Source organism: Zalophus californianus, chromosome 2, assembly GCF_009762305.2.
Source record: "Zalophus californianus isolate mZalCal1 chromosome 2, mZalCal1.pri.v2, whole genome shotgun sequence".
Lineage (NCBI taxonomy): Eukaryota > Metazoa > Chordata > Mammalia > Carnivora > Otariidae > Zalophus > Zalophus californianus.
In genome coordinates this window covers 117857739-117868697 of record NC_045596.1, presented here as the reverse complement: position 1 = coordinate 117868697, position 10959 = coordinate 117857739, and the positions used below count along the sequence as shown (strand labels likewise).

At 38.9% G+C, this 10959-nt stretch overlaps 1 pseudogene; it reads left to right on the top strand.

Annotated features, from left to right (window-relative positions):
• The first annotated feature begins 5742 nt into the window (after window positions 1-5742).
• On the top strand, window positions 5743-6667 carry LOC113925265 (annotated as a pseudogene).
• The last annotated feature ends 4292 nt before the right edge of the window (window positions 6668-10959 follow it).

The window sequence follows — 10959 nt, the reverse complement described above, 5'->3', positions numbered from 1 at the left end:
TCTTAGCTTGTGGTTACACTGAGATTAGAACATTCATATATCTGACCCTAAAAACATGTATTAATATTCTACCAAAGACTGACGACCTCAGCAAGTATATAATGTGCAAAAAGAACATAATCATAATCTTTATATTTCTATTACAATTTAAAGTTTATTGAGAATTCCACCTCAGTTATCTTATTTGGACAAGATGAGTGTCAAGTTTGTCACTATGAGTCCCAAGAACGATTTCAGTAACCTCAGTTTATTTCCCTTAAAATCTCTCTCTACCTTCAGGGGAGAATATAGATCAATTTAAATGGCACGTATTCATAGAACAGGGAGGAGATGGGATGGAGAATATTTGTATTTATTAAGTGTCTACCATGTATTAAGTACTAAAGATGCAAAAGTGAATAGATAAGGAATTTTGTCTTTTTGTCTAGAAACAGAAAGCTAACGAAGACATTTTAAACAAGATGAATAGCTGATCATAATTACTTTTTACAGAGATCATTCTGGGTTCTGCAGGAAGGTCACCCCCCTTTCAGCCCTCACGTCCAATAAATCATAAGTTGTCAGTAATAGATCCTACGTGTCACCTCCCTTTTCCCCTCCTCACTGCTCCTGCGTATACAACCCAGGGCTTTCACCTGCTCTCATCGGGGAGATTCCTGGCGGGTAGAGTCCCCGCTTCCAATCCCATCTGCCTGCATCCGGCCTCTAGCGGCAGCAAGACCCAGGCTTCCGAAGTGCACCCTGCTCAGATGGCTTCTCTATTTCAAATGGACCTCAAGGGTCACAGAGTGAAGTCCAAATTCGTTCACAAACTGCGTTCAGTTCCCGAACGTTTACGTTTTCCATGGTATCACCTTGGCTTGGAGTTCTCTCCCTACTCTCCCCTGCCCCCTACCAAGCCCCACTCCTCCTTCCAAAATTCTTAACAGAAATGTTACCCCTCTGAGAACGGCTAGAGAAGAGCTCTTTTTTTCTTCACCGTGTTTGGGGAGAGCATGTGTCTGTTCCTCTCGTGATTAGACTCCCGGAAGACCTGAGCTGACTTGTGGCCGTGTGGTCATGTGACCGTGTGGCTGTTGACCGGCTCAGAGCCACAGCTGTCCTTTCAATCAGCCTTTTCTCTATCCACCTCAGACCCCAGCAGCACTGTTGGCAAAAGCAAAAACAAAACATACAAAACAAAATCTTCCCTGAAGGTGCTCCCAAGCTAACTTGCAAAGGTACAAAGAAAAGACCTTGAAAGTTTCAGGAGGGCTGAGAATAACCTTTCCGGACCTGGTGCCTTTGGGTCTGAAGTAAATTAGACAGAAGGGATCCTTGTTGATCCAAGGGCTGGCGTCAGAAGAAATGGTGACTAGGACGTAATTAGGTCTCAGTCAATCACACAGAATGATCAGAGTCCACACTTTTCATTATGATCACATATTTTTGTCGGCATCAATGTGCCATGATCCTTTTTAATAAAACAAACAAACAAACAAACAAACAAAAACTGCTGAAGACACATTCAACTGAGTGGTCATATAATCAAAAGGTATATTATGAAACAAAATTGGAAATAAATCCTTTGGCTTTTCCAAAGAAAACAACTCGTGCTCGCTTAAGCAGCACATACACCAAAGAAAACATGAACTCTATTTTTAAATGTATGCCAAACAGCAGACTCTTGTTTTAAGGATTTATTGCCACTATATTCTCTACAGCCATTCCATTTTATGGAATAGTTTACAGTTGGCAGAGTGAAATATTGTTTGTTAATTTGGAAGTGGTCTGACCCCTAAGGACTTATGAAAATATTTTTCTGTTACTGTACACTTAATAACTTCTAGAGTTTTCTCCTAAGACAAATGCTAATGATAAAACATTTGACTGCAGACAATAAAATTTAATATGTTGTTATAAAGTAAGGAGAATAATTCTCTGTGTACATCATAAACTGATTTTGAAATCATTTTCATAAAAAATTCCAAATATCTGGGGCATCTGGGTGGTTCAGACAGTTGGGTGTCCAACTCTCGATTTTGGCTGAACTCTTGATTTCAGCTCAGGTTGTGATCTCAGGGTAGTGGGATTTAGCCCCAGTTGAGCTCTGTGCTCATCAGGGAGTCTGCTTGAGATTCTCTTTCTCCCTCTCCTTCTGCCCCAACCCCTGCTACACTCTCTTTCCTTCTAGAATAAACATAAATCTTTTTTAAAAATTCCAAAAGTCTTTTACGTATTTGCAGGATGTTTTAAATAACCCCCCAAAAAACTAATTTGAAAAATAATCATTTGATATGAATTTCTGTGATATTTTAAACAAAAGTTTTACTTTATTTTTTAAGTTGTTTTTTTAAGATTTATTTATTTATTTGAGAGAGTGCAAGAGGGGAGAGGAGCGGAGGGACAGAATTTCAAGCAGACTCCCTGCTGAGCATGGAGCTAGATGTGGGGCTTGATCCCATGACCCATGAGATCATGACCTGAAATCACAAGTTGGATGCTTAACTGAATGAGCCACCTAAACAAAACTTTTACTTTAAAATCACGCCTAATAAACATGAACAAAAATATCTTGAAGAGCATATTTATTATTAAAATACTATGATTCTGACTAAACTCTGGCTGTGTTTAAGACAAAAACGATTCAGACAGTTTAGTGGGCTATTATTTTTATCTACACAGGAAATTTTCTCACATCTCTTCGTAAATAACAGGACATGCTCCCCTGATTCCACTTGATCCAGGACTTAAATTCCCTAACAGTGAGATGCCCAAACAGGGACCATCAAGGTGTTCCCTGGGATTCTGAGTGAAACAAACAATCAAAACAACTCTTTCTACTGGGGTCTCTAACATCTTTGTTAGAGATGGCGGCCATCTTCCAGAATATAAGGAGAGAATCTATCTGCAAAATGAGCCAAGCAGATACTGAGGAAGACAGAAAATGAGGAAGAGAAAAAGAAAAAATCTTAATGAGGTTGAGTCCCTAACTTATGAAGTGTTCAAGGTTTTGGTTTTAAGAAGAAAATAAGAGCAGGGCTGTACCCATCCTCTCGCTTTCAGGCAGGCATTGAGGCAGTGGCATCTCCAGAGAAGAAATGAGAAAGGCGATCTGGTCAAATGTCCTTGTAAACACCTGAATGACTGACCTTCTCGAAAACACTCCAGTAATATTTACAAGGAGGAGAATCTTCATCTACTGTAATATCTTGAGAAGGATGTTCCCGGTCTATGTGGAATCGCTTATAGTAAGCAAATCTGGAATCCATAAGTTTATGGGGCATGACTCCCCAGAAAATCTCATGCAAGCTGTGTAACTATTGGGGTACAAAACATTCCTAAATCAAACAACATTCTTTTGTGTGAATAATATTTCCTCATGCATTAGGACTCATATGTAATCGGGGCCAGAGTGCATCCAGATGTGATAACAAAAGATGTGTAACCCTGCACTGGGAGGAGGGTGGGGGGGAGGGGGTCCCAAATATTTCCCTGCTTCATCTGTGCATCGCAATTATTTGTATCTTTGAAATTATTGGTAAAGCTTCATAAAGTGTCAAATTCATGTGAGTTTGGTGTGATAATCTGTCCCTTTTGTGGTATTCCCATTTTCTATACCTTTTTCTTTCATCTTCTGGGTTCTGTGGGCCAGTAAACTATCCTTCTATTTAATCCAGTTGAGGTTAGGTCCCTGTAGTTTGCCCCCTGTTGAGTCCTGACTAGTAGAGCCACTAAAATACTTGATATATCTGATTTGTTGAGAGTTCCCAATGGACACAGTGCCAGAACTTTTAGGTCCCTCTTCTTTTTCAACAATTTCATGGGCAGGGGTAAGCCAGAACTAAAAACAAAAGTGCTCCCGTAAAACCAAATGCCAAGATTTGCTCTCTCACTATTCATAGATATTTCTTGATGGTGCCCTTGTACCTTTACACAGGTTACCTTTACTATATTTTTATGGATTTTTACATAACAGCCTTATCAGAAATTCATGGTTTCTAAATTAATTTTCTCTGTGCATCCTTTTATGCTTGAAATAGTTGATATACATCTATAGATTTAGCACTTTGAGTATCAAGATCTATGTGTACACCTATATAACTGAATAGTCTGTACTCTGAATAGACTGAATAGAACTGAAGGCATTATACTAAAAGTTGAATTTATTTTTATCTCCTTATTCATAGTTTTGAGCAAGAGACTAGAAAGTAAGAACCCTGCTTTTTTCATTTTTTTAAATTTATATATAGTAAAATTCATTCTTTGTGGGGTACAATTTATGGCTTTGACGAAAACATAATCATATTTACCACCACAATCATGGAATAGAACCATTCCATCATCCTGAAAATTCCATTCATGCTTTTCTTTTGTAGTCAACTATCCACCAATCCCAACCCCTGGCAACCATTGATTTATTACCCTCTGTCCCAAAAGTTTTGTATTTCTAGCATGTCATATAAATGAAAGTATACATTTTGTGTCCTTTTGGGGCTGACTTCTTTCGATTAGTAAAGTGCACTTGAGATTCCTCCACATTATTGAGTATATTAGTAGTGTGTTTCCGTTGCTGAGTAGTGACCCATTATAGGAAGGTATCACAGTTGGTTTATCCATTCGTGGGTGGAAGGACATTTGAATAGTCTACAGTTTTTGGCAATTAATAATCAATTCTATAAACTTTCATGTAAAAGCTTTTATGTAAATATAAGTTCTTACTCTATTGGCTAAAAAGTAGATTGCTGGGTCATATGTTAAGTATGTTTGACTGCATGAGAAACTGACAAATTGTTTTCCAGAGTGGTTATAAAATGTTGTAATCCCACCAGCAGTGTATAAAAGTTCTAATTGCTCTGTATCCTCACAAGCACTTGGTGTTGTTGGCAGGGTGAAGGTGGGTGGTATTAGCCATCCTAATGGTTATGGAGTGGTATATCCCCATTGAGTTTTAATTTGCATTTCTCTAAATAAATAATGATGTTGAATATCTTTTCATGTGTTTATTTGCCATCCATATTTCTTCTTTGGTGAAGTAGCTGCTCAAATCCTTTGCCCATGTTTTTTTTATTGGGATGTTTTGTTTCTTTTCTTTTCATCTCTCTTCTTTCCTCTTTATTTTAAGTAGGTTCCAATCCAGTGCTGGACCACAATGTAGGGCTTGAACGCATGACCCTGAGATCAAGACCTAAGCTGAGATCAAGATCTGAACTAAGATCAAGAGTCCAACACTTAACCTGGTGATGGGTATTAAGGACGGCGTATTGCTTGGAGCACTGGGTGTTATATGCAATGAATCATGGAACACTACATCAAAAACTAATGATGTACTGCATGGTGACTAACGTAACATAATAAAAAAGATTATTATTTTAATTATAAATTTAAAAAAAAAGTCCAACACTTAACCAAATGAGTGAGCCAGGCGCTCCCCACAGGATATTTCTTTCCTTATTTTTGAATTTTGAAAGTTCCCTGTATCTCTGGACATGAGAATCTCTGTAAGATATGTGACTTGCAAGTATTTTCTCCCAGTCTGCAACTTGTCTTTCATTCTCTTTTGCACAGAAAAACTTTTTAATTATGATGAAGTCTAATTTATCTCCTTTTACTTTTATAGATTATGCTTTTGGTGTTGTAAAACCCTACTTTCGTTAAGCTACCTAATTGCTGGGCTCACGCCCCGGGCTCTGGCACTTCTTTCCTCTCCGCTAGCTGCGACCTGAGAGAAAAGTGTTGCTAGGTCTGTGGGGAGCCGTAGCAATGGCCTCCGTGCTGTCCTACGAAAGCCTGGTCCACGCTGTGGCTGGAGCCGTGGGAAGTGTGACAGCAATGACAGTATTTTTTCCCTTGGATACAGCTCGACTGCGACTTCAAGTTGATGAGAAAAGAAAAGTCCGAAACTACACACATGGTGCTCCTCGAGATCATTACGGAAGAAGGCCTTCTGGCACCATATGGAGGGTGGTTTCCAGTTATCTCCAGTCTCTGCTGCTCCAATTTTGTCTATTTCTACACTTTTAATAGTCTCAAAGCAGTCTGGGTCAAAGGTCAACATTCCACTACTGGAAAAGATCTAGTAGTTGGATTTGTTGCAAGAGTGGTGAATGTGTTGCTAACAACTCCACTCTGGGTGGTAAACACCAGACTGAAGCTGCAAGGGGCAAAATTTAGGAATGAAGACATTGTACCAACCAACTACAAAGGTATTATTGATGCTTTTCACCAGATCATTCGAGATGAAGGAATCTTGGCTTTATGGAATGGCACATTTCCTTCCTTGCTGTTGGTCTTCAATCCTGCCATCCAGTTCATTTTCTATGAAGGTTTAAAAAGGCAGCTTCTAAAGAAATGAGTGAAGCTTTCTTCTTTGGATGTGTTCATCATTGGTGCAATATCCAAAGCGATTGCTACCACCGTCACTTATCCTATGCAGAAGGTATGGTCAATTCTGAGGTTTGGACGTCAAAGACTAAACCCAGAAAACAGAACATTGGGGAGTCTTCGGAATGTTCTCTATCTTCTTCACCAATGAGTAAAGCGTTTTGGAATCATGGGACTCTACAAAGGCCTTGAAGCCAAATTGCTACAGACAGTCCTCACTGCTGCTCTCACGTTCCTGGTTTATGAGAAACTGATGGCTGCTACCTTCACAGTTATGGGGCTGAAGAGTGCCCGCAAGCACTGAGACACCTCACACTGCGAAGCGCAGAAAGATGCTCAAGATGAGGGGTTCCTTCTGTGTGAAGGGAAGTGATTCTCTTTTTATTCTTGCTGTGTGCACCATGAATTTTACCCTCATTGGCTGGAAAAGCGTCTAAGAGTAAACATGGAATATAGCCAGGTGGACCTGTCCACAACTTAATTTTTATGATGGTTGGTTGAATTTTGTGGGGGAGGTTAGTCTAATGGTCGTACAAAAAAACCACTATTGAAAACCTGAAGATGGAAGTTTGTGGGTGTGTATTGTTTTTCTTAAGGTGAATGGACTATTGCTCACATGTGTAATCTTTTCCAGTTAAAATCTTTCTTAAATTTACCAGCTGTTCTTTTCCTCTGATTCTAGGGACACATTTAATACCATATAATTCTCCTCATATACTTTTGTATGTTTTAATCTTGTTATTTTCCTCACTAAAAATATGATGATTGTTAAAAAAAAAAAAAAAGCTACCTAATTGCTCTACTTTAGCCTTATCTGATAAAATTTCTTTTGAAGGTAGAGAGTATGCTTGGGATGTTCTTAGCACCAAACAGAGCAAGGAAATTTTTATTGATTTTTTTAACACAGATTTGAAATTTCTGAGCTCATCCTCTGCGAATCCCTTCCTGACCCCCAGATGCCTTACAGACGTACATCTATTTCCACTTGTTCATGACCCTCTGAATATACCACTGACCACACTTGCCACATTTTGCTCTTATTATCTGTTTACTCTTTCCTTCAAACTCCTGGAGGTAAGGGATGATGCACCGAATTTCTGTGCAAGCCCGAAGCCCAACACATTATAGATGCTCAACAAAACTTTATGTAATGAATGGATCTCACCTCATGTGAACACTTCAGGTGAGCGGAGAACATTTCTGTATGAACACGGTGGAAACAGACATAACTGATAAACCTATGAGTTAATCCCTCATGATATATGAAAAGGGACAGATGAAGAAGTGTAGTTTAATACCCTGTAAGATAGTTTGTAATGAATAAAAAAATCAAATCAAATTGTATTGTTCACTTATTCAATAAATAATTAATTAAGCATTTACTGTGTGTTGGGCACTCTGCTTGTTTTGACTATTTCTTAATATTTGGTCACTTAACTTATGCAAATTCAAATACAAATATAAATTCTAAAAGATTTGATAAAGGTATATTTAGAGAGAAAAATACAAGAAATTTTAGATTAACTTTATTATTCTGAAAATGGGTTGTGCTACAATATAAGTTGCAAATACAAAATGTTATAAAAATTTTTTAAATTAATATATCGAGTATATTTTATTCTTTGTCTTTTCTTAAATTATGTATTGAAATATTAAGATGATAAAACTGCAGAAAAGGAGAGAAATGGAAACACACAAAAATCAAGAAAATATATATCTAACAGATACAAAATTAAATTTATTATGATAAATGACTCAAACCAACGCTGATATATATTCAAATTAAATTTTGGCAAAAAACAAATAACATCCAAAACTGGATTGCAATTGTGAATTCACTAATATTTTGAGATGAATACTTTTTCATAAAATAAAAATTTTAGCATGGCATTTGTATAGTAAACAAAAGTTGCAACTCAGATAAAAGGAAATGACACAAAAGGGTAAAAGAAAAATTATTAAAACACTTTGTCTCTGGAACAAAACTTAATCCAGCTCTTGATGTCAGCCACTGATCAGAGCAAAATAGGTTCATGCTAATGTTTTGAAAACTGGATACTAATGAAACAAAATTCATTTGGGGACATAGTGGAGATGACGGATCATCTTTTAATTGGTCAGGAGATTTTGGAGGAGCCAGCCCTCTCCCTGGTCCTCCTCCCTGTGAAGCAGATTCTGGGAGGAGGGGAGTGGAAGGACTCCATCACTTGGGCTGAGAAAGCGGAAAGATGGGTCACCTCTTACTAGAAGGGTCAGGGTGCAAAGCTGAAGAAAATGCCAAAATGCATATCTTGGCAAAAAGCCTAGGACAACTATGACTGCAATTCATCACCGGTTCCTCAATCCAAAGCTACGTACAGTAGGACAGTCGAACAGTTCCGGAACTGTTAGTTTTAGAAGTCGTAACAAAAAATGCCAATTCTTTCTAACCTTTCTGATAAACCAATCATTTCTACACAAAATCTTCTCAACTGATGAGGAATGTTGTGGAAGTGTACGAAGCAGTTCTCAGAATCAAGGCAGATGTGAAGAGTGGGTCTTGCAGAGGGCAGAAGCTGAGCAGCTGTGGATGTGCAGAGCAGGAACCAATTACCGCTAAATGGGACCGACCCAACAGTGCTTTGGTGCTTGGATCCCTCCTCTGACGAAGCAAAGTCCTAAAAGAGGGGAGTCTGATAGATCTAATCTGGGTCTGTGCCCTCCCCTCTCTGCTATAGGAAGATTTGCACCGCATCTCCCCAAATGGGGGGATGTAAATGCCCTCCAGTGGGGTCAAGGTTCTGTTAGCAGAAGAAAGAGAAGGATTGCTACGAGATAAAAAAAAACTCCTGCCCAAACCATTGCACTTCTTTATTTTGTATTCATCAAAATAATTTCTATTTTGAGGCCCACTCCTCCAGACAGGAAACTGTACGTGTCATTTCTTGGGGTTTCTCTACCCATAGGCATTTTGCTACTGTTCCGGAGCTTTCTCCATCACCAAGACATAGGGAAAGGGCACCCTGAATTTTGGTCTACTGTCCACATAGACTACTTAGAGAATCCCATAATCTTTGTCCTCATGTCTTCTGACTGCCAGCCCTTTATCACTTCCAATCTGAGCTTTGCATGTGGAAATCTTTAGCGAGGTGTCTGTGGTCCCAGATTCCCCGTGTACCGTGCAGCCAATCCTGGAGTCACATCACAGGTTTGAAATTTTGGCAGGGAATAATGTTCAGATCTCTTTTACTGGTAAAACAGTCAGATTGCAAACCCTATCACAATCCAATAGAACCTCAAAAAATTGCAGGAAATCATTCTCCCCTTAAGTTTCTTCTAGACAGTTCTACCCCCACAAATTCACTTAACATTTCTACCAACTTTATGGACCCTCTAGTTATCAGATGTGCTTAGATTTTGCAAAGAAAGTCAGGACGCTTTGTAGACTACTAGTGCTTTCAATCCTAACCACATCCTCTAACTTCGCCTCCACCTCCACCAGTTACTGAAGCAAGCAGAGCCGAGTCAAAGGTCAGCTTGAATGGGGGCAGAGGAGAAAGAGAGAGCAAAATTGTCAGGGGCATTGTAAAGAAAAAGATGCAGGAAGAAAGCTACATAAATTAATATCTGAAAAGATTATCTAATCATGCCAAGATCAAGGATTAGCACTACTGGCAGATGGAAAATGACTTGGAGTTTATCCAGGGATAGAGCTTAGAGGCCTTGCAGGGACCTTTTACAGAATCTCAGCTCAGGTTTAGAAGGGCAGGCTGGGTTCATTTAAAGGGGCAGACGCTACAGCCAGATCCCTGCTCCCCTCCAAATTAGTGTTCCTGGTAGCCTGTGAAGGAACCTCTTCTCTTCATTTTCATGAAGGGGTTTATGTGTCTGCCAATGTGCATGTGTCCAGAAAGGTCCGGAAAGGAGACCTGCAGAAGGGGAGGGTAGAAAAACATTTATTAATGCTCTATTTTATATTTTCTTTTTGAGTATGTGTGCTTATCTTACCTACTAGTAGCTAATAGTATATTGCCTTTCCCACGTGCCAGGCATCATTCTAAATGCCTTCACATGTTTTAAGTAACTCATGCAATCCTCACCACCACCCTGTGAGGGAGTTACTGCTGTTATCCTCATTTTATAAAGCACGGCCCTGAGGCCCCCACAGGGTCAAGTAGCAGACTTGGGTTTTGAACTCAGGCAGTCTTGCTCCAAAATCCTTGCTTCTTGCTACCTTCCATGTGAATTGTGTTTCTCAAAGCCAACCGGTTTATATGCCATCTCTTTGATCAGTTCAACCCATACTGAATACCTCCTGCATGTGGGGCTCTCCTTGGTGTTCTAGAACCATCTGAGAATAAAGAAGCATGAATAGGATTCTGTCCCTACCTGAAGGGGCTCACAATTATAATACTATAATAGGTAGTGTGGTAGCAGTCTTTTATAAAATCAGGCCTAAAAATGGTCTGTGAATCTCTATTTATAATTATACTAAAATTTGACATTATTACTAAAAAAAAAAAAAACACCTGGCATTCATGAAATAAGAATTTTCTGTGGTCCAACCTAAAATGTGAAAATGATATTAGCTATTAAGATTCATTTTTTGTATGAAAA